The sequence below is a fragment of the Hemicordylus capensis genome, chromosome 2 (genome assembly GCF_027244095.1).
Source record: "Hemicordylus capensis ecotype Gifberg chromosome 2, rHemCap1.1.pri, whole genome shotgun sequence".
In the NCBI taxonomy this organism is placed as follows: Eukaryota; Metazoa; Chordata; class Lepidosauria; order Squamata; family Cordylidae; genus Hemicordylus; species Hemicordylus capensis.
The window spans coordinates 287,669,560-287,693,747 of NC_069658.1; the positions used below are offsets into that span (position 1 = coordinate 287,669,560).

Here is a 24,188-nt window from a genome sequence, read left to right on the forward strand (position 1 = left end):
AAACAATTTAAAAACTTTTATGTCCGTTTTTAAAATTAAATTTAAGTTTAAGAGTTCCTCAGAGTTCCTTCTGATGATTTAAAATAAAATATATTGAAGGGAGTGTTCTTTCCTCTCAAACCAATTAATTGTTTTCTATTTTGAAAGGCAGATATGGCCAAATCAGAATTTAGATCTAGAGCTGGATATTTATTTCCATCCAATGTGATATGCCATAATAACTAGCAATAAAATTATGCTATGGTTTGCTATATTAGTGTTTGGCTTACAAGATTAGTAACTTGTAAAAATTAGCTACCAGTCACTTACCTAATGTGCCTAGGTTCTTACCTAACTGTGGCTTAACCTGGAGGGTTTCCACACAGGGCTGTTACTCTCTTTGGAAGAGAGTGTGTGCGTTCACACACTGGCCAAACTTACCCTGAATTCCATTTGAGATCTCTGGAAGCACTCTACACACAAATCGGGTTATGTCTTCCGAATTCTAGCTTACCTCTATGTATTTCCTGGTTTTTAACATCATGGTTTAAGCAAGTTTTCCTGACAATGCCTGAGCAAAGAGAGAGAGGCACTGACATAGAGTCATGAACATGATAAGAGAGTCATTAGCATGACGAGAGCTGCCTTGCCTGGGTGTGAGAAGAGTGGGGAAAACAGTTTTCAGGAAGCAAACTCTTTGAAAGTTCTAGTTACAAAACCTCTGTGTATGCTCAAGTTGACTTTTTTGAACAACATTAGTCTGCTTGATTAAGGTTTTTGTTGGTTAAAAAAGAGGTTTTACCAACAAACTGATGTAAAGCACACCACACATATTTGTGAAAAAAAGGGAAAACATCTGTTAGAGTATACAAATGCTCTCAGTCGAGGTCACAAGGTTTGGAAGGCAACGTTGTGTTCCTCCCCATGGAGCTGCCAAACACACACACACACACTCATTCTTTCTCTCTCAGTTGGCTAGAAGGAAAGCACGGAGGCATACAATGTGAACCTGCATAAAAAGAAAACCTGAGAGCAGAGGGGTGGAGTTGCTTCCCTCATGACACGAGTGTAATTCGAAGGGGCTTTGGTCATCATATACCCTGTTTGGGAAAGCGCAATGATGCCAACACCTCTAGTGGAAAGAAATCCTGTTTACTTCCCATCCGTTGCTCAATTCTGAGCTTGTGGCACAGGGAAAATTGAAGATTTTTTGCATTATCTTTTAAAATGCCCTATCTATGCATCAGTTAGTATCAGATTACTTCCCTAGGAATAATTTACTTGCGCAAGGAAAATTGGTTGAATATCCAAAATGTTGTTGTTGGTCAATAGATGTCAAAAACAACCAACTAAGTCATCAGCTTGTGCTTTAGCAATATTAAAATTTCATGCTGTTTTCACAAGTCTCATGTTGTGCATTGTTATAATTCCTGTGATGATAATTAATTAGCTGAAATGGTTTTTGCTCACTAAAATATTGAAATGTGTCGTCTTTTGTTTCATTGTCTTCTGTTGTTCATTGTAATGTGTATTTCTGTTATGGCCTATGGCTGATATGGAAATTGAGCTGAACAGATTATTTAGAAGCTGGAGATGCTGAGTGTGGCCTGAGTAGTTCAGCATTCAGGCGTGGATGGGCTAGTGTGTGAGTAGGCTTAGCTGTTCCCAGACTACACATCACGGCACGCCTGCTTGATCATCTACTTTCCCACCTGCTTGCCTGAAGACAACCAGCCCTGACAGCTTGTGATACATCATTTTATTACTCCACAATGGTCACTGTATGTGTCATGTATAGCAAGGTCTACAGCATTCACTAATCCCCTGGAAATTGTGTCAGAAAAGTAAATTCCTAGTGAAAAGTAAATTCCTAGTGCATTTGATTGCAGTTCCAGCTTTGTAAGAAATTCAGATTTACTGCTGTGTCATGCATCCTTCTGATGTAGGGCTGGACTCAGAGCACCACTTTGCCATGAAAACTCATTTGTTGAACATAGTGTTCCTCCCTGGGTGATTATGAAAATGAATGAGTATCATAACTTATTTGAAAGCTATAAGTTCAGCACTGTTCACACAACAAATATGTGGATTGCTGTTGTTCATACCGCTGTTCTGTGTGCCTGTGCACCCAATGTGCTTGAATGACTGTACTTTGAACCTAAGAGAAATTGCTCAGAATGCCAGGGGAAACCCCTTCCCTTATTCAGTCACCCCTGCTCATTGATGAAGCAGGCTGCTGCTGTTCACCTGGTAGAATTAACTCACAACTACTAGCACAAAATCTGCAAGCATGAATAACCATTGTCGGAAGAGTCCAGTGTTTCCTTATGGTATCCCAGAGGGGCAAACAGAATTAGAAATAGGAGATTTTTTGGGGGGGAGACTTCCCCCCCTCATAGGCACAATGTAGAAACCATGTATTTGTCAGTAATTGTTCCAACAGAAGCGAGAACAATTCACAAGGTGAGAGAGAGGAGTGTGTGAGTAAGATCTCGTAAGGTAGCGATGTGGAGAGCCTCATGGCTGGCTGTAAGAATGAAATTGGTATGTTTGGTAGGATGAGATAAACAAAGATGATAGCACCTGAATACCTTTCTGAGTGTCTGCTGTCTTGAGGGTTTCACCCAGGGAGTGGATCTCACCTGGAAGGTCTAAGGGCTCCTATCCTATCTGCAGTGGTGACTGCCAAAGTGGTACCAAATTCCAGAGGCTAGAGCAGCAGCAGCACTATTGCAGTGCTCCTCATTCAATTCAAGCTGTTTCACACCACATGGAGCACCACTGTTAAACAGCAGTTAGCCTGTGTAGAAAACCTTTATCTGGTTGCAGAGCACCAGGATCGGGACTTATCCTGGAGCTTCTCACAACAGGCTAGGACAGGCCTGCCTGATGTGAGAACACCCTTAGTGACTGACATCCAGACTAACACACTAGTGAAATATGTTGACTTCGCATAAAGATGTTTTGAGATTGCACTGGGAGCTCCCAGACTAGTGCTGCTCCTGTGCAATAAGGTGCACAACCTGTGGTGGCACTCCTGCTGTGAAACACCTGCGTCCTGTTCCACTGTTCCTCTTGTCTGAGCACAATGAGAATGGAGAAGATTGTGCAACTTAAAGCATTCTCTGTGACCGTGCAGCTATACAATGTTGTTTTGTGGGTGCAACTATGTTGCACAAATGCAGCATTAGTCTTAATGTCAGACAGTAATTTTTACAACTGCTCTGCAATGCTGTTCATTAAAGAATCAACAAAGTTTCTACTTCTGTACTGAAATGAAACGAAAATAAACTTGATTGTGTTCTGCAACCAGCAGCAACAACAAAACAATGAGTAATACACACACACACGAATATACTTCTGTACTGCAAATCTAGTTTATATATTTCTCTCCCATTGTATGTCCCAAGAAAAAGAAAGAAAGAAGCAATTGCTCTATGGATCAGAACTTCCATATGGAATGCAATAAATGGGAGGAACAGGTGCTCAGTAGAGCAGGGGTGTCAAACTCAATTGGGTGGTTGGCTGGATTTGATTCCAATGTACCTCCAGGTAGTGCATCTAGCCTTACACCAACTACAGTCACCTCACGCCTGCCTCGCACCTGCCTCATGCTGCCTTCTGTCTTCCTTTTCCTCTCACTCTCTTCTGCCCTCCTTTGCCCTGCCACATAAATTAGCTGAATGCACTACTTTTTACACCAGAATATCCTTGGATAAAATTTAAATAATGTTCTGTGGGCTTTTTGGGAGAAGAATTTCTGGATGTCATATTCCCCAATGGCTTACGGATACCAAATTTTGCATACTCATTCCTGTCACTGAAATTATCTAAATACATTATTTTTTACACCAGAATATGCTCAGGGGGACTTTTTTATTTTTAGAAGAAATTCTGAATATAGCCATCATATTTTAACTGTTATTGTTTTTAGCAGATTTTTAACACTCAATCAGATTAATAATCAAAACAACAACATGTCCCAAGAAAATCAGAGCTCCTCTTTCCTCCTCCTTTATCCTCCACACACCCTACTTTCTTCTTCCCCCTTTTCCTCCCTTCTCTTGCTCTCTTTCGGTCACTGTCTTCCTCTCTTTCTTTCTTCCTCCCCTCCTCCATCCCTCCCTTGCCCAGAGAAAAAGCACCCTACACTGCCTTATGATTTTGTCATCCTCATCTTCCTCCTCCTCCTCCTTCTTTATCTCCCCTCTTCCTCTTTTGGACTAGCACCCCATGCTTCAAGCCTGCCACAAGGGAGGAGGAGGGGAGGAGAACGGCAGCAGAGTAGGAGGAAGGAAGTGCTGGTCTCTGCTCCCTGTTAGTATTGGTCTTTGCTGGCTGATCCTGCACAGGCTGGATGGAGAAAGAGAGAGAGTGAGAAATGCTGCTGCGGTGGGAAGAGGGAAAGAAGCCTGCTGGTTGGCAGGCAAATAAGACATGCTGTCTTCTTGGCAGGCAGGGTGAGGAAAAAAAGCAGCGGTAGCAGCTTATCCTGGCTTCACGTGGGCCAGTCACTGGAGCTCCATGGGCCTGATCCAGCCCATGGGCCAGGAGTTTGACATCCCAGCAACAGAGGATATCCATGTACAAGAGTGATATTTGTTTCAAGACATTTCTGTTGGAGAAGGAGTTTCAGTGACATTGACCTTTTGCACCAACTATCCTAATGGCCACTGGGACATTGGAACTAGAGGTAGTTAGTGATGGTCCCCTTACCTCTTCCTGCTTGCCTCTACTGCTTTGACTCTGAGTTGAGACAGTCCTCTTCCATTTCTCCCAGAGACAAGTTGGAAACATCTCTTTCACTCCCTATGTAGCTGGTAGATAGGGTTAGATCTTTCCTATCCTAATGTATTAGGAGCCAGCATGGTGTTGTGGTTAGAGTGCTGGACTAGGACTGGGGAGACCAGAGTTCAAATCCCCATTCAGCCATGAAACTAGGTGGGTGACTCTGGGCCAGTCACTTCTCTCTCAGCTTAACCTACTTCACAGGGTTGTTGTGAAAGAGAAACTCAAGTATGTTGTACACCGCTCTGGGCTCCTTGGAGGAAGAGCAGGATATAACTGTAATAATAATAATAATTATTATTATTATTCTTCCACCAATAAATTAGTTAAGTAATTTAGACTCTACAGTTATTTCCATGCATGTTTCTTATATAGCTGCAACAACTAAACTCCACACTGTAACTGGAGTGGTAGCTTTCCTTGGCACTTGCTACAATATATGGTACTTTCCCCCCAAAGGAAAGGTGAATACTTATAAACTCCAACAATTCCAGGATTCCAACAGAAACCTCTCATCACATACAGTTGCACTAGAAAAAGAGCTCTGGTCTGAGTCGGTATAAGGGAGCTTCTATATCCCTATATAAATATGAGCAAAATGTGTGATGGGCAGAGGATGAGAGATGGGTTACAACCCTCTTTTTAATGGGAATTTTTCAATTATTCACTTGTTCAAGTTTTTAAAAGGATCTTCCCATTGTTTCCACCCTGTGTTTTAAAAGTAATGTTTAAATTATCCCTCCCCACATTTTGCATGGGGATATTTCTATTATTCATCTCCCATTTTTTTTTTTTAAAAGGGTCTTCCCATAATCTCTCTCCCTTTTACAGAGACTGTTTCACTATCGCTCTCCTCCATTATTTTAAGCAGGGTTTCCTATAGTTTAACCTTTTAAAAGAAGGATCTTTAGATTAGCTTTACCTGTATTGTCAGTAGGACTTTGCCTGGAATAAACATGCAAAGAATTGTACTTTGTTGATAGTTGTTGCAGAAGCAAAAGAATCTCAGAAAGCCAACAATCTCTGCTCTGAACTAGGATCAAAGTGTACATAATAAGGAGGCTGGCTTAGCCCATGCAGCTAAAGTAACTTAAGGGCAGGCAGGTAGCAGCCATCTCTATTCAGGGAAACTGTTTATTCTTCCTAGTGCTTCTTGTGAAAAACAGCTTGTTAGGGTGCTCCATTTTAAACTGCTGTGTATTGTGTTTGCCAAAGCATATTTGTGGTTAATAATTCCAGAATGCAGCCTTTATACAGTGCAGTGGAGAAGCAACTTGCCTAGGGAGCAAGAGGCTGTCAGTTTGAATCCCCGCTGGTATGTTTCCTAGACTATGGGAAACACCTATATCAGGCAGCAGAGATATAGGAAGATGCTGAAAGGCATCATCTCATACTGCGCCGGTGATGGCAATGATAAATCCCTCCTGTATTCTACCAAAGAAAACCACTCTGTGGTAGCCAGGAGTCGACACCAACGCGAAGGCACAATCTTATCTTTCCTTTTAAATATACAGGCAGTGCCATGTTCAAACAAACAGATGCTAAAGGAGTTGTCAATGCCTATCAAAGCATGTTTCCCAGGGAGTATGCACAGAAACAATGATCATATACTTGAGATGGAAAAGATGTGCCGGTCAGCTGCTCTGTGACTGTGTTTTTCACCTTTCAGTAGCATCACTATAGCTTCTCACTAGACATAGCACAACCATCATTTAATCATACATCATGTTGTCAGATTTTTTTTTACCTGATCACATTTTATGCCAGAAGTGTTGAGCCTTTTATCTGGCCTTGCATCCATAACCTTTCTCAGTGTGAGTGACCATGCCAGGAGCAAACAGATTTGTACCACTATTGATTGAATTGGCTTGCAGAGACTCTGTATTGTTCTACCCAAAGGAAACAGAATTCTCATTAAATGGGCAACATGATGGCCTCTCAGTGGCTTTATGAACTATACTTTGTAATTCAGTTTTGCAGTTGCATGCCATATAATCAGCTTAATGTTTAAAATATTGTTCGAAAGAGTTTGTGAACATGGTGCGGGCTGAATTGTGTTTCCTTTCTTATTGAGTCAACGGAACAACTTGTTTTTTTGTTTTTTGTTTTGGAGTTTTGTTAATGTTTTAGCATTAACAATTTTGTTTTAGCAAAACACCTAATGCAGTAGGTGTGTCCTATCTGGGTTAATGGTAAGACATATTTAAATCCTGTTGTGTTTGCCATATTGAGAAGGCCAGGCTGATTAGTTTGTCATGTGCGATTGAGAGCATTACATAAGTATATGTAATAGAGAGAGACTCTCTGGTAATGGAACTTTGGGTGCTATAGATAAGAGCTAATGGAGAAAATACGAGTAATTTTTATTTAATCATGTCATTTATTTAATTCATTTCTGCGGTGGTGTGTGAGAGAGGGGGGGAGAGAACACATTTTCTTTTTGTGTTTGAAATTATAGACCCTGCTTTTCACAATGTAGTATTCTGTTAAGGGCATTTGCTTTGGGCTTAGTAGAGAAGCATATCAACAAGGAATCAATTTGTCAGTGTCTTTTAGTCGTGTGTGTTATGATTCTCCCCAATCAATCTTATTCAAGGATCCCCTGGAGAAAACAAAATCCAGCTTCCTGGAAAATTTATTATTTTCTATCTCTTGGACAGTTAATTTAGCCCCTCCTTTCTCTCTCAATAGCATCTTTCTCTAGTCTCCTCCTTTCCTAGAGGGCTGTTTATGCTTCTCTCCTCAAGCATATGTCAGCTTCTGCATAAGTTCCACCCATGACGCCAGGCTCCAGCATTCTTGGCTTGGTGCTGCTTGAAGCCTTTAAAAAAGAGGTTGTAAGTACTGCATGTGAGACTGGCCTTTTAGTGGAACTCTTCAGTCTGGTTTTGAAAGTAGTAATGCAATATTAATTGCTTTGTAATTAACCTCTTCCACCTTTAATAATGGAAAAAACAAGTGTATGTTATAACAAGTACATGCTATAGCAGCGGCCTTTTCAAAAACACTTATTCCAAAGGTTCACTCATAGTATTCAGTTGTATTCTACCTAGTGTGGTAGGCAGGAATTATTTTTAATGTAGGGGCAATGTTTTCAGGGGGATGAAGGGTTAAGTAATCTTCTCGCTTTCTATTTTCCCAAATTAGCCTGAGGGGGCAGCTTTTCCTTTGTCCTATCTGAAACTGGGCAAGGACAGAATAGAAGAAGTCCAGACTGAAGAAGCAGAAGAATCCCCCCCCCTTCCCACTGGTGGTCCCTGATCTCAGATCTCCCTTTTTCCTGGGACATTCTGCTTTCTCTGGTGCAGCTTGCTTTTTCTTTCCTATGGAGAATTCTTCCAGGGAAGTAGGTTAAAATGGACTAGAATGTCAGAGAGAAAAGGTTTCCTTCTCCTCCTCCGTCTAGATCAGGGCTGCTCAACTTCAGCCCTCCAGCTGTTCATCGACAACTCCCATCATCCCTGACTATTGGCCACTGTGACCACAGTTGGGGGTGGGGGCAAAGTTGAGAAGCCTAGTCTAGATGGAAGAAAAGAGTGAGCTTGGCATTTGGGGCCAGCACTCAGCATCCCTCTCCTGGGGCTAGAGTCCTACAGCAGTTTGTAGGTTGTTCTGATTCATGTGGGGTTTTGGAACTAATGTTGCCAGCTGTACTCTAAATTATAACAACTTGCAGTTTGTGATCCTCAAGTTGAATGCAGCATTATCAGTCACGTGTAGTGGCCCACGTGTAGTGACTAAGCTTCATTTTTTAGATGCTGCTTAGTAACAGGAGTGTATTTTATTTATTTATTTATTTGTTTGATTTAAATACCGCCCTTCCAAAAATGGCTCAGGGCAGTTTACAATTAAAACAAACTTGTAAAACAATGAAAAGCGAAAACAAATTAAAAGCAATAACACAACAATTAACAATTTAAAAACATATTAAAACAAGAATTAAACATTGTCCCCAGACCCCAGCTCAAGAAGACACATAGAGTTAAAATGGATGAAAAGGGCCACAACTTTATTAACTATTACACAGGCATGGCAGACTGGAACACCAGGTGATTAATCACCCTTAGAGAACAGTGCGGGCCAATAGAAGCAGGTCAGAACTCGGAAGTACTCGGAGTGTAGTCAAGTTCTTGCTAACTGGAATACATGGTTACAGGAACTGCATTGACTTGGTGAGTCATAAGTTATGCAACCTTCAACATGACTCGAAGAATGACCTCCTAGTCCAGAGTGTGCATACAGGAAATGATCATGCAATGTAACACACCATACATTTCAGGGAGGTAGTTCAGCTGTACAAGAACATCTTCAGTCATTGTTAGCTAACCTTTCCTTCCTCCCTATTCTGATATTGCCCAACATGGCTTATACTTACTGACAGCAGGGTTGTTGTAGGGGGCCTGGTAAAGATTATAAATGCTTCTCTGGGGGAGGGCAGGATGCCTCCTTGTCTTAAGGAGGCAATCACTAGACCTCTTTTGAAGAAGCCTCCATTGGATCCCTCAGAGTTAAGCAACTACAGACCTGTCTTCAACCTTCCATGGTTGGTTAAGGTGATTGAGAAGGTGGTGGCCTCCCCACTCCAGGCAGTCTTGGAGGACACTGATTATCTAGACCAATTTAAAACTGATTTTTGGGTGGGCTATGCGGTGAAGACTGCCTTGGTAGGCCTGATGGATGATCTCCAATTGAGAATCGACAGAGGGAGCGTGACTCTGTTGGTACTTTTGGGCCTCTTGGCAGCTATCTCTCAACCTGGGACACCAGGGAGAGGTTCAGATCCAAAAGCATCCCCAGATTGCTTACCTGTTCCTTCTGGGGGAGTGTGACCCCATCCAGAACAAGCAGATCAAAATCGTCTCCCAAGTTCCGACCCCACACAATAGGTATCTCCATCTTACCTGGATTCAGCTTCAGTTTGTTACCCATCATACAGCACATTACTGCCTCTAGGCAGGTGTTTAGGGAGGTTATGCCTTCTCCTGATGATGTTGACATGGAGAAATAGATTTGGGTGTCATCAGCATACTGATAACATCCTGCACCAAATCCCCTGATGATCTCTCCCAGCGGTTTCATGTAGATGTTAAACAACATCAGAGACAATACGGAGCCCTGAGGGACACCATACAAAAATTCAGATTTTTAAGAACAGTCTCCAAGGGACAGCATCTGGAATCTGCTCATGAGGTAGGAGTGGAACCACTGCAGAGCAGTGCCTCCCACTCCCAATCCCCTCAGACATTCCAGAAGGATACTATGGTCAATAGTATTGAAAGCTGCCAAGAGATTCAAAAGGACCAACAGAGTCACACTTCCTCTGTCAATTCCCAATTGGAGATCATCCATTTGTCATGGCTCAGACTTCAGAATCAGAAGAATCAGAGCAGGAGGATTCGCCTGCTAGTGAGCCACAGCAACAAGAATTGGCAGAGAAACCAGATTCTGGAGCTGAAGATTCTCAACAGCTGCCAGACTTGGTTTCTGATGAGGAAGAGCCTGGGATTTCCCCTCTATTGAGACGATGTATCAAGAGACAGGCTCAGTGGGACTCACGCAGGTGCAGGAGATCACAAGAAAGAAAGCCAAACTGCTGACTCAGGGAAGCCTGATTGGTTGTTGGTTCTGTGGAATCATATATATTCAACAGTCTCCCATGGCTGAGTTGCTGTTTGCAACTTTGCTGGCAGCTTATAGTGTGCTCTTGCATATTATATTTTTTCCGTGTTCCAGTTTGTCTTGTCTGTACTTCCCTGCATTGTTCCCTTTATTCCTTGTTCTGTGTCCTTTGCTTGTTTCATTCCTTGTTTTGTCTTTTCCTTCCACTTATTACGCAGTTATTGTTAGAGGGGGTACCTAGTTTCAGTTCAGGGGACTTTATTCATTTACTGTTTTCTTTGTGAGCCTTTTATTTTCCTTCATCCAGTTTCATTGCTGCTTTCTGTTTACTTTCATGGGGTTGTAAATCCTGTAGGGTTAGCCGGGCTATCAGTTCACGACACCATCAGGCTGACTAAGGCAGTCTCCACCCCATAGCCCAACCAAAGCCAGTTCAAACTGGGTCTAGATAATCAGTTTTCTCCAAGACCACCTGGAGCTGGGAGGCCACTTCCTTCTCAATCACCTTGCCCAACCATGGAAGGTTGGAGACAGGCCTGTAATTATTCAACTCTGAGGGATCCAAGGCAGGCTTCTTCAGAAGCAGTCTAATGATTGCCTCCTTAAGACAAGGAGGCATCGTGCCCTTCCTCAGAGAAGCATTATAATCTCTACCAGGCCCTCTGCAACAGCCTCCCTGCCAGATAGTATAAGCCATGTCGGACAATGATCAAGAGGGCAGGTGGTAGGCCGCACCATTCCAAGCAACTTGTCCGCATCCTCAGGAGTCGTGAATTGAAACAGATCTAGAGTCATCACATAAGAGGAGCTGCTGGACACTTTGGCATCAGACTCTGTAACAATTGTGGAGTTTGAATCCAATTTGACCCAAATACAAGATATTTTGTCCACAAAGAACTCATTAAAAATGTCACAGCAAGTAATTGTTGGTTCTAAGTACTGATTCAAGGGGGAAGGGGCACATATTAGCCCCTTCACGACCCTGAACAACTCCTGGATGTGAACTTGTGGACGCGATACGGGAGGAAAAGAATAGCTTTTTTTGCCGTACATATCACATGAGCATAGATCTTCAAATGCTCTCTATGTAATAATCTGTTGGATTCCAGTCGAGTCTTCCTCCACTTGTGCTCTAGTCATCTACCTTGCCACTTCAGCCCTTGTTCTTCCATATCCCATAGTGGGTTGGAGAGGACACTTAGGAGCGATCACGTCCACTGCCCTGGTGAGCTGATTATTCCAATTCTCCACCAGAGTGTCGACAGGGTCACCAGCAGAGCCAACATTAAATCCCTCCAAGGCTTCTTAGAATCCTATTGGATTCAGTAACCTTCTTAGGCAGACCATCCTAATGGGCCCTCCGCCCCTGCAGAGGTGGGACATGGTTGTGAGTCCAACCTTAACATGGTGGTCCATCCATGACAATGGGGAAATCGCAGGAGTCCCCACCCACAGAACACCACCCTGTTCAGAGTGAAATACCAGATCAAGCATATAACCAGCAATATGCATCGGTCCCGAGACCACTTGGGATAGGCCCATAGTCATCATGGCCGCTCCTGAGATGCCCCGGACAAATTGGTTCCAAAGTGAACATTGAAGTCTCCCAGCACCAAAAGTCTGGGAGAGTCTAACACCAAGCCCGAGACGAAGTCCATCAGCTCAGTTAGGGACTCCATCGGGCAGTGGGGTGATCGGTACACCAACAGAAGTCCCAGTCTATCCCTGGTCCCCAAACCTAGGTACACACATTCAATATGGCCAGACACTTCGACAGGGATCCTGGTCTGGGAGATATTGTTCTTATAAGCCATTCCACCTTCCCTCCCACTTTCCCTCGCCTGCTCCTCAACAGAGTACCCTGGAGGAAGAAGCCAGGACCAGACTGGGCCACCAGCCTCCCCCAACCAAGTCTCTGTAATACGTACTAGGTCTGCCCCTTCATCCAGAATCAAATCATGGATGATTTCAGGTTTATTCTGGACTGACCTGGCATTACACAGTAGCACAACGAGGCTTTGTGGGTGGTTAGCATTGCTTTCCAAGGTCAAAGAGCTGGCAGGACAGCCAGAAAAGGAGACAGCAATCAAGTTTCTGATTTCCCTTCCCCTGCAATGTCCTGCTGACCTGTCAATGTTACTTCTATTCCCCACCACCACTGGAATAGCTGCCCCATAATCAGTGGATATACCCCTTGTCTCCCAATCTCCAGACACATTAACTCAACTCACCCACGATTTCAAAAAGAAGCCAAGTTAAAATATAGGCGACATCTTACACAGAGTTTACTTACCTACTTACATACTTACTGCATTGGTCTGGATTATTCAGTGCAAGGAAGATTAAGGGCTGCATCCCATTTTACAGTTTAAAAGTGTTCCCATAAGATGCTTTGTGCAGCAAACATAAACAATACATATTATTTGGACATTATACAATTCTGTATATTAATATGTAGCAGATTAAGTGATTAGTATAGACATGAGAATGAGGAAGAAACTACAACTTGAAACCAAGCCCCAGATTGTCCCAGATATCCTTTTTCTCTCACCAAAGAGCTAGTAGAGCAGCAGGATGTTTGCCTCAAGGCATGGAGCAATGTTGCATAGGGAAGAAAATAGAGGAGCAGCACAGATGTAGTACCTACCTCAGGCTATAATTCTTTATGGCTTTTCATAAGATTTGGCAGCAGCAGCAGTGGCAGCACCAGCCTAAGCAAAACAAGCACACACATCAAGATAGGAGAGGCCTGTGTCTTGTTTTAGTCCCAGAATACCATGCTGGTTAGAAAGCATAACAAGGACAAATAAGGAGCTGCTTCTGGAGTCTCATTAAAATGTGCTGCTGTTAATGGTTTCCTGAGATTTATCCAGCAGGGGGAAGTCCTGCCATTAATCAGGCTTGAGGTTTAACTTTCACAGGACAGCTCCAGACTTACTGACAGAACTCCAAACAGGGATACAGGTGGTTCTCATTATTCGCGGTCCTGGCAATGGTAATTTCACTTCTCTGTGGTTGGGTCAAAGGGACCCAGTTTCTTTCTCCATGGTTTTAAAAAAAGAAAAAATTCACCTACCAGCAGTTCCTTAGAGGCCAGAAATGCCTTCTGATGTAATTTCTGGCCACCATTTTGCAGCTCTTACAAAAAAAAAACCAAAAAACAAACACCCAATAATTTTTGGGGAAAACCCACTCAAAAATGTGGAGTATTTGTGGGTGTGTGTATGTGTGTGGGGGTGGTGGTGGTGGTTCCGGAGAGCTGGAGTCTTGGAGAGCAAGGTACTATGCTTTATTCCCTTGAGTCATGTTTTTTGGGACCTTTTTTAAGCTCAAGGAACCTAAACCCCCCATTCCCACTTTTTCCCTATTTACGCCTGTAGGCGAGAATGGAACCCCCGCAAATAACAAGGGCCACCTGTATATTACATGCATTACAGCCTTCATTGGAAGCCATGTCTTTGACTAGTAGTTGCACATGTTCAATTGTCATGCAAAGTGAAAAATGTAAAAATATTTTCATCCTAAAATAAACTTGTTATGAATGTAGATTGTTGAAAGCTTCAGGGTAATAAATATTTGAATCATCAGTTATCTATCTGAGAAAAGAGGGGGTGGGGAATGTTATGCTGGGTTTTTTAAAGTGACATTATTTTTAAAATTTGGAAGCCAACACATACACTAGATTGATTTTAAAAGCAATCAAGTGTCAAATATAAAGTTATAGATGGTTCCAGCCTACATTCAGAAGCACAAACTCCATTTATTCATTATAACTGTGAAAGCTTAAATGCGCAAACACCCAGTGCTGTTTTGTGTACCTGTCACTTTGGCACTTTTAATGATCATGGATCATGTTCATCCAGATATATATTTGAATTAAGCAAATAGAAGTTAGTTTCTCAAAAGACTGTGAGAACTTTTCTTTCTGAATAATATTCGAAAGATTCCACAAGATGTGACTGGCAAGTCAGTTATTCATTTCAGTACCTCAAGTCAGTATTAATCCCAATAAAGCACGATCCATTCTTAGGAAAGCTATTCAGTCTGAGAAATAGATCTGCACAGAACACTCCAGTTCTTCCTTAAATAACCCTCAAAAGTTTATCCTGTGATTTATCTAGTAGTGTATAAATATGGTTATAATCCTATGGTGTCACTCCATAATGGAGATTTGTTACCCAAGAAGTGATAGCTTAAATGTTGAGCCAGCACCTTGCAGACAAGTACACATATTTTTATAGATGCTATTTTGGTACATATGTAGCTTGGCTTTCAAAAACTGAAGTCCTTAATGGCAACAAATTTATTTTAGATGAGCTTACAGCACAACTTAATACAAGCAATTCAGAGTCTAAGCTGCTATTTTGATGCCATCTTACAGAATGAATGATAGAGAGAAAGAACTCTTTCAAAAACTGGAAATTCACTCTTCTAGCTATTCATTCTTTCTTACATATATGTAGGTCCCTGACAAAATGGTCATGGTCTGGTAATATTTATACACAAACATTCTAATTTCATTACTTTCCAGATGGAAACAAAGTTCCCAGCGAATAGGAGTAAAAATTAGATAATTAAGCATAAATTTTGTAACATTTCTCACAGTTTCAATTCAGGATAGACAACATACAGAACATTAAAGATAACTGTCCTGTTAGAAGCTCAAGATTCAGAGTGTTGGATTGTTGTTGTTTTATTTAGGCCTCTGGTCTTGTGGATCAAGACTTTGGTGTGACACTAGCTGGAAGACTGGTAAATAAAAATGGTGTTTTTTGTTTTTATAAATTTTAAGATCTCATTCAAAACTAAGCTTGAGTTTGGATCCACATGCTTTCCGGTATCGGAACACTATGCATAGGTTGTGACAATAGTAAACAGAGAGCCTCCCATCCATCACAGTGATATTTGCAGGGGTAGGCCCTTCTACTCCAGGCCCGTTATTCAAGCTGAATATCATCACAAGTAAGTAAAGTTATTAGTGTACTTAGCCTAGTGCCATGATAACAAGGCATTTGTTCAAAACAAATCAAATGGCAGTGTAGTAGATCACAGGATTTCAAATTTGACTTTTAATGTTGACCATTTCTTAAATTTTCTTTCATCCTTAGCCCCTGTTCTGTTTCTCAGCGCATCTTTCTACACATACAGTTTCACTAGCCTAAATGTGAACTAACGAACTCTCTCTATTTCTCATAGGTATGCATCACACATTTGGGACCCTCTGATTTAGATACTAGAGCCATCTCATGGAGAGTTTAAGAAGTGGTTCTGAAAAAGGTGAGAGTCAATGCTGAATTAGATATCCCACCATATTAAGATATGTATTCCATACTCTTGAAATACTTTAGAGGATAAAATACCATAGAACAAATCTTGTCTAAGAAGTTGGGTTTGACCAGAATTTGAATTCAGGAGTAATGGCACTTGAATATAGCCTGCTATTTATTGGACTTCAAAAGCATTGTGTTTCTTATGTTAGGATGTGAACAAGTCTTCGCATGTTGCAACTCAAAATTTGTGCCAGCCTTTCCGCTTGTGAAATGATTGTGTCAACGCTTTTTGGGAAAGGCCATAGGTCTGTAATAGAGCATGAATTTGCCCTTTTAAGGACTGATGTTGACCCTGCTAGCTAACAGGCAAATCGAGCAATTTTGAGAGGCTGTCAAAATCATGGGAGAATAGTAACATTAATTCCTTAGAAGATAAGGATATTCACTGGGGTCCCTGCAGTGGACATGTTGTACATCTTGTCCTGTATATAAAATAGAAGAAGGCAGGAAAAGTTGAAATTTGTTTGGCTGGCAACTGTTAATGAATGACAAGTACAGCATCTTTTGAATTACAGCACTATAAGGACTCTTAAGACATCTTCTATGGGGGGTTTATATGTTGATACCATTATGAGAATTGGCTTACATTAATTTTAGATAACCATAAAAACTATGTTGAACATGATCTGTTGGAGAATTATCGTATAGATAATTAGGATTTATAGTTAGGACAATCATTTACTCAGATTGTCACATTCTAATAAATATATTTTATGTTGCATCAAACCTTTGATCTTCTTGGACATCACTAGCTTAACTGGTTTGCTGCTGTAAGGTCTCTGGGAAACAGAAGCAAGTCCTCATTCAAGAAGGATAGTAGCTGGAGAAGATGGATGGGTACAGGGTTCAGCAAGGAATATTATTTTGGGAATTGCTTCTTGAGAATGCATGGGGAGTTTGTCATGGAGTATTAAGAAGAAATAATCTTATAGGGTTTCACAAATTTCATTGTACTAATAAGATTTGTTCAACAGAATGGTAAAATGATTTTACCTGATTAGCTAACCTCCTTCTGACAGAAGCTAATGCTGAGATTTTTGCCTAATAGAGCTGGTCAAATTATTCACTGCAATTAATTTATTTGATGAATGTTGGCATGTTTCTTTCCAGAAATTATTCAAGACCGATTCTTCTTATTTCCATCATTTAACCTGCCTTATGAAGGATTTGATGAGAAAATAATTTATTCAGCAGCACACCCACCCAAATTTCTTGATAAATTACATGACAGTAAATGTTCTTAAGAGGGCTGTGACAAATATTAACCTTCAAAAAATATCCAGGTCAAAAGATATGTTTAAGGGGCTCAAATCCCCTCACTGTACTTTAAGGGGCTCAAATCCCCTCACAGTTCCCCCAAGGTTCCACAATGGTTATTTTATTTCTGGTGCCCTTTTCCTGTCAAAATTTCCCTTAGCTGTTACCTTACCTTGTTCTCCCCTGGCTCCCTATCTGCTGCCGTATCTGTTTCTCTGGTATCTGACCCATTTATGGTACCTTGTGCCTGGCATGACCCTCTTGACGACCCTTTCCCCTCAAGGACATGGACAGTAGGTCTGCTGCTTATTTGGGACATTTAATCCCCATAGTAGATGGTTCTGGTTTTCCCAAATGGTTCTGGTTTTTCCATAGTAGATGGTTCTGGTTCTGTTTTTCTTTGAAAATCATGGATATTAACTACGTTCTTGTTATCATAGCTGATCATGCCCCTGCTCTGAAGTAACCACTCAAGCAACTGCACATCGTCTTTGTCATGTTAAAAGTGATGACACCACCAGTCAACATATGAAAGTTAATAATTTGCTTAGAATGGGACATTGACAAATCTGCAAGCTGGAGTGGATTTCTTTCCATGTGTATTACATTCAGTCCCTGAAATACATCTGCAAATCACTCCTGTGTTTAAAATATCAATGAGAAAACAATCTATAGATACATGACAAATGTGTGTTTCTCCAAGTGGCTCCAGGCAGTTCTCATGCGCAGGCGAAACCGGGCTGGGCTTAGAGAACAGCCTCCTTATTATAATTTGGTGTTGATTTAGCACCATCGTGTCCTAAGATGGTTTTAACAGTTCCATAAATTGAGTTTTGGTTGTTAAACTCTATTAATTTATATTAATTAAAACAAGTAAATTAAATTAAATTAATATTATATTAATTAAAATTAAATTAATTTATATTAATTAAAACAAGTTACTCAGTTTATCATGAATTTTAATGAAGTAGTACCCTCAAGAAACCAAAACTGAAACTTCAGTACAGTCATCCCTCACCAACTGCGGTTTTTCCAACGCAGTTTTGATTATCCGCGACTGAGAGTTTGTGACTGGTTTTGCCTAATGGTGGTAATTGTGTGATTTGGATGACAGCCAGTCTGTCTCTCATGGGTGAGAGAGCCCTCAGGAGGGGATGCAGAGCTGGCTTTGTTGCAGAGGTGCCAGCTTGAAGGATGGGGAAGGGGTTGGGCAGGAGCCAAGGGAGAAAGAGGTATCTGCCTGTCTCCATCATGCCCTGCTAAGCTTGTGAGCTGCTAGGACCTGCTGGGGATGGTGTGCGCACTTCCACTTGCTTCTCCGTCCTCACACACCACTTAGTTTCACTTTGGCAGAATGCAATGAGCAGCCACTGCTGGTTTGCCTCGCAGCAAAACTCTCCGTTCCTCCTCTCAACGAGGCTGCCACAGGATTGGTGCACTGGGATGTAAGGGCAGACTCTTTTGAGGAAGTGAAGACTATGAAGAGAGACAGAGGAAGGAAAGAGAGAGAGGCAGAAGATAGAAAGAGAGAGGGAGAGATGTGGGAGTGGAAGAGCAAAGCAAGCAAGCAAGCGCCCATCATTCTGGTCCGTGAGGCAGTGAGTGAGTGGGTCAGCCAGCGGGTGGGTGGGCAAGCAGGCGAGTGGAAGGGGAAAGTTGGTCCTCTGCTACCTTGCTTAGACTAGGGCAGAGAGAGGGTGGATTTTTAGTGCTTTTCAGCTTGTTGCACTTTGTTTTTGAGTGAATTTTGGTGCTTTCCTACTTGTTTCTCCTTGTTTATGAGCAACTTTTTTTGCAACTGTGGTTCCCCTAACCCTTGTTTCCCATTGCTTTCAATTGCTTGCAACGGCCAGTTTGCCAATCACAAGGTTTTCCTGGAACGGAACCCTCGCTATTGGCAAGGGAGGACTGTATCATAGAATCCGTTTTTTCTATAGTGTACTTGTTTAGGAAGTTTCAGATGTAGAAATTTCACTTTCCATGTGTAATATAGCTTAATTAACTTTGTTATTAGTATACTGTGAGGACAGACTGCTTCAGTGTATGCAGTGCATACAGTGATTCATGTAAACGGAGTCTCCACCAGTACTATTTGCTTGGTGGCATCAGTTGCTTGGAATAATTTCAGTTTAAACTTTATAGATTCTTCATGAGCCTTCTTCAGACACTGAAAGGAAACAACAAGGGATGCTGTACAGCATCCTTAGAATGTGCACTGAAGCCCTGTCCTGGTGTGCTGATGTCCTCAAAAAGCCTTACCCTCTGTGCTGTCCACACTTACAGCATTTGTCTAAAGAGGAAGATGCAGTAAGTGTGAAAGAGATTGCTTGTGTGATTGGAAGGCTCAGGCCAACAACATGTTTCCTTTCTTACAGATTGCTTCCAGAGCACAGGCATAGTTTAGACATTTCACCTACCTGCACAATAGCATGTAGAGGGACTGGGGGAATTGTGCATAGGCTCAGTTGCTTTGCCACGGTCTATTCTTACATGCATTTTTTTAGTTAGTATGTCAGCAACTCACTTTTGGGAACAGTTTTGTTAGGGCTAGGGACCCTGAGAATGGTCTGTTGCAGGATCTATCTATCTATCTATCTATCTATCTATCTATCTATCTATCTATCTATCTATCTATCTAATTCTCTAAGGCATACTAGTGGCTAATCCCTTGAGTGGTAGTTCTCGCAAGAGTTCTCAAGCAGAAGCACCTGATTGGGCAGTGGAGATTCCATATGCATATAGGGAGGAGGAACCCATGAGATCAGCTTCGGCTGATACGCCAGCTGCGCCCGTTTCTTGAGCTCAATGACCTCAAAACAGTGGTACATTTGTTGGTAACCTCCAGACTGGACTTCTGTAATGCGCTCTACGTGGGGCTGCCTTTGTACGTAGTCTGGAAACTTCAGTAGGTTCAGAATGCGGCAGCCAGGTTGGTCTCTGGGTCATCTCGGAGAGACCACATTACTCCCTTGTTGATGGAGTTACACTGGCTGCCAATAGGTTTCCGGGCAAAATACAAAGTGCTAGTCATAACTTATAAAGCCCTAAACGGCTTAGGCCCTGGGTATTTAAGAGAGCGTCTTCTCCGCTATGAGCCCCACCGGCCGCTGAGGTCACTTGAGGAGGTCCGTCTCCAGTTGCCACCAACTCGTTTGGTGGCTACACAGAGACGGGCCTTCTCGGCTGCTCCCCCGAGATTGTGGAATGCGCTCCCTGCTGAGATATGATCCTCCCCATCTCTGGCAATTTTCAGAAAACACCTGAAAACACATCTCTTCAACCAGGCTTTCTCAGCTTTTAAAAACTTGTTTTTAAATTGTTTTGATTATTTAATTGTTGATTTATGATGTTTTTAATTGTTAATCATTGTTTTGTTTTATGATTTTTGTTTAATTATTAATTGATTTTAATGGTGTCTTAATGTAAAGCGCCCTGAGCCTTTTGGAAGGGCGGTATAAAAGTTTTAATAATAAATAAATAAATAATAAATAAATAAATAAATCAGAAGTACCATGGTGATTGTGCAGTGGGGATTCCATATGCAGGAGCAGGAGCCTGTGGCACTATGGTGAGTGAGCACTGGGGATTCCTTAACCATCACAGGAGAAGCCTGTGATGGTTAAGGTCAGTTGAAGTGCAACCATTACTGGTCAGAAGATATTTTTGATTGTAAAGGAGAGGAATATCTATCTATCTATCTATCTGGATTGTGGGCAGGGGTCTGCGAACAGAGGAGGGAGGAAAGAGCCCCTTCAGGAGGAAATGGTGGCCATTTTGTGAATTAGATGAGGAAACAAGATCTGTTAACTCAGGAAGGGAGAAAGAGAGAGAAAGAAAAAAAGAAGGGAAGGAAAGAAAGACAGAGGGGAAGAGCAAGAAAGAGAGATATAGGGAGGGGAAGAGAGAAAGAAGGAAGGGCGAGGGATAGGCCCAATGGTGGGGGGACACGAGTGGCCATGGCAGCTCCTACTGGCAGCAAGAAAAAAAACCATTGTTGCTGTTTGGGGCTACTGAGGCCATTGGCAGAGGGAGGCAGGCAGGCAAGGGCTGGGCCTGTCAGCAGCCTGAGGGGAACGAGAGGCCATGCTGGTGGCGGCAGCGAAGAAAAGCCCAGTCAACCACTGCTGCTGCTCCTGTGGGGAGGAGCAGGAGCAGGGCTTGGGTGGGGGTGGGCAGGTCTCTAGGGATAGGGGACTGCAGCTTGGCCAATAGGCTCCAGCAATGCTGCAGCTGTGACCAAGATGAGTGAGGGGGATGGAGTAAAGGGATGGAGGAGTGACCCAAAGGGCTGAGGGGGATGGAAGCAATGGGCTGGATGAGCAGGAGTGTGCCTCAGGTGAGGGTGGAGGAGAGATCTCTGAGGTGAGGGGGGCTGTGGCAGGGGGTGAGGGGAGCAATCCAGTACTAGCGTGCATATGCTCTGCGCAGGTTAAGCTTGTGATTGTTAGCTGGAGCTGGCCACTGGGCTTTTTAGTGGGTTGTTTGGTGGGGGGGTTTTTTGTTGTTGTTTTAAATGATGTTTTTATGCACCATTATTTGCTATGGAAGTTGTAACACCACTGAACATGTTCCTTGAAGATAATGATCTCAGAATTGTGGTGCATGCTCTGGTAACCTCTAGGCTTGACTACTGCAATGTGCTCTATGTGGGGCTTCCTTTGTACGTAGTTCGGAAAATTCATTTGGTTCAAAATGCAACAGCTAGATTGGTCTCCAGGGTTTTTCGGAGGGACCATATGCCTGTCTTAAAACAATTGCATTGGCTGCTAATAGGTTTCACACATTAAGGTCACCGAGAGAGGCCATCTCCAGAAGCTGCCAGCTTGTCTGGAGGTTGCCCAGGAATGGGCCTTCTCTGTAGTTGCTCCTGGGCGATGGAATGCACTCCCTTTAGTAGTTGGTGGTTTAAAATCATTACCAGCCTTTAAAAGAGCCCTTAAGACACATTTTTAAAGCCAGGACGTTAGTAATCTCTGAATGTTTAAAATTGTTTTAACAGTTTTGGTTATTTTTGTTTTTTTATGTTTCTTTTTGTGAAAAGCCTAGAGCCTTTGGAGTCAGGTGGTGGTATATATTTGTTTATTTTATTTATCATATTTTTATACTGCCTGATATGCATATCTCGAGGTGGTGTACAAAATTTAAAATATTCAAAAGTTTAAATAAATAAACCATAGTGTCTGCATTTCCTTCTTCTGAGAACAAGCTCATTTATTCAGGCATCTTCAATAAGGAGCAGCCAAGTTCTACAGTAGGTGTTCTTAACCTTATTGTACCCACTCATCCCCTTTTTGGACTACTGACCTCCCAATAATTCTCAAGTCATCTAACCCAATGCCTGGCTCAGTGCAGGATATCTATAGCTGAAGCAGCCCTATCATAGGAGCATCTATCTTCTGTTTTTGTTTTGTGTGTGTTCTACTTCAGCAAAAGAGAAAAGATGGGGTCTGATATTAATTATAGCTCTCTCTCTCTCTCTCTGTATGATGCTCTTTCCTATCATAATAAGAGTCCCGAATCTGAAAATGCACTTTTACTTTACCCATATTCCATTTCTGGCACCTTGTTGTGCAATTCCTTCCTCTCCCAACTCCCAGCCCCGCTCCCTGCCCAGGTTCACTTTTTCCCCTGCCCCATCAGATAGCAGCAATAAGAGTGCGTGAATAAAAATGTTTAGTTCTGTGTTCTGAAGACATATACTGTTTTCAAGTATTCAAAGCACTTTTTATATATATTGTTTAAGTTAATGTGGTGAGCCTTTAACATATCATGTTAAAGCAAAAGTGGTTTTTTTTCCCCTGTTGAATTTATGGACAATAGCTAGGACAATATGATATTCAGAAACTAGAGCAAGAATTCTTTTCTGCGACATTAGTGTGCCGTTCAGAAACAATGACAACATCAGGCAGCTTGTCAGTTTATGTGGTCTTTCCCCAGCATGGTAAACACTGGCTGTCATTGTATAGAGATGCCCTCATAAAAATGTTCACCATGAGTTGAATGGAAAATTGTCCTTGAAGTCTTTAGCATGTCAGCAAGTAATGTAATTAATCTTTTTCTCCTCATTGATTTCATTGTTTCTTCATCTTCTAGATAGTATAATAGTACAACCACATTACAAGAGGGAAAATGGGAAACTATATTAAGTGAAAGCGAACAAAGTGACTGAATTATAGTGATGGCTTAAGAGTCCTGGCTGCCAAGACCCCAAAACACCCTTAGATTTATCATGGATTCCAAGATTAGTTTTCCTTTCAGAGCTCTGTGGCCTTTCAGAAAGTCCCTACTTGACATGTCAATTAGTTATCCTTTAAGATCCTTTTTGGAGTGACTCTGATTTTGCAGTACATATGCAGAGTATAGCAATAGCTTGACATTTGTTTTGAAAATAATGTTTACATTACCATTGCTGTTATGATGAGGTCCACTAGTTGTTTCCAAATAAGATAAAGCTTTGTGCTAGAGATTTGTAAGGTCATCACCAGGGATCAAGAAATCTAGGTTTAGCTCACTAGGCAGCCATTATTTGTGTCTGCCACCATTCCCCTCTCTTCCCTCACTTCCTTTACTGGCACATAGGCAGAGAAGAGAAGCAGGTCTTCTGTCATCTACATTAGGAAATGGAGATGGTCATAAACAGTGGGAGCCCCCTCCTACTGCTTAGAAAGGATCCCTGCTAATTCTTAGCATCTTAAAAATGGCAGTGGAAATGAGACCTTTGGAGTAGGGGTGGGGGGAACCTGGAGAGAAAATAGGATTATGGCACTATGCTGGACAAAAGTAATGTTTTGACAAAAACCCTTTCAGCTAATCAACATAATATATTTAATGAACCATTAAATAGAGCAGGATATATCATCCTGTATACCTGCAAGTGAAGGCCAATATTTGATAGATGTGTTAGCTCACAACAATTGATACAATGGGCTCTATTACAGCAACTAACACAAGAGTACCCATGTGATATTGTCATCAAAAACCACCTGCTTCTTGTAATCTATTCATAATCTTTAAGGGCATGCTTCCTCTATTTTTGCACATCCATGGTCATGTGTCCTCTTCCGCTTGGTTGTCCTCCCTCTATTAGCTGCAGCAATGTGGCTGCTCTTTTAGGGGATGATCTTTTTTCAGGACTATTTATCCATTATTTTTTAAGCCTTGGGTCAAGCTCTTGAAGCAGTCAAATTAATTAGAAAAGTCCTACTAATGGAACTT

At 41.9% G+C, this 24,188-nt stretch overlaps 1 protein-coding gene across 2 annotated transcripts in view; it reads left to right on the top strand.

Annotated features, from left to right (window-relative positions):
- LOC128343611 (contactin-4) overlaps nt 1–24,188 on the top strand; it is a 920,791-nt gene that overhangs the window by 294,874 nt on the left and 601,729 nt on the right. For both annotated transcript variants that reach the window (XM_053292988.1, XM_053292986.1), the window contains exon 3: nt 15,583–15,663. The gene's annotated coding sequence lies outside the window, so the exon portion shown is untranslated. The remainder of the gene's footprint in view (nt 1–15,582; nt 15,664–24,188) is intronic.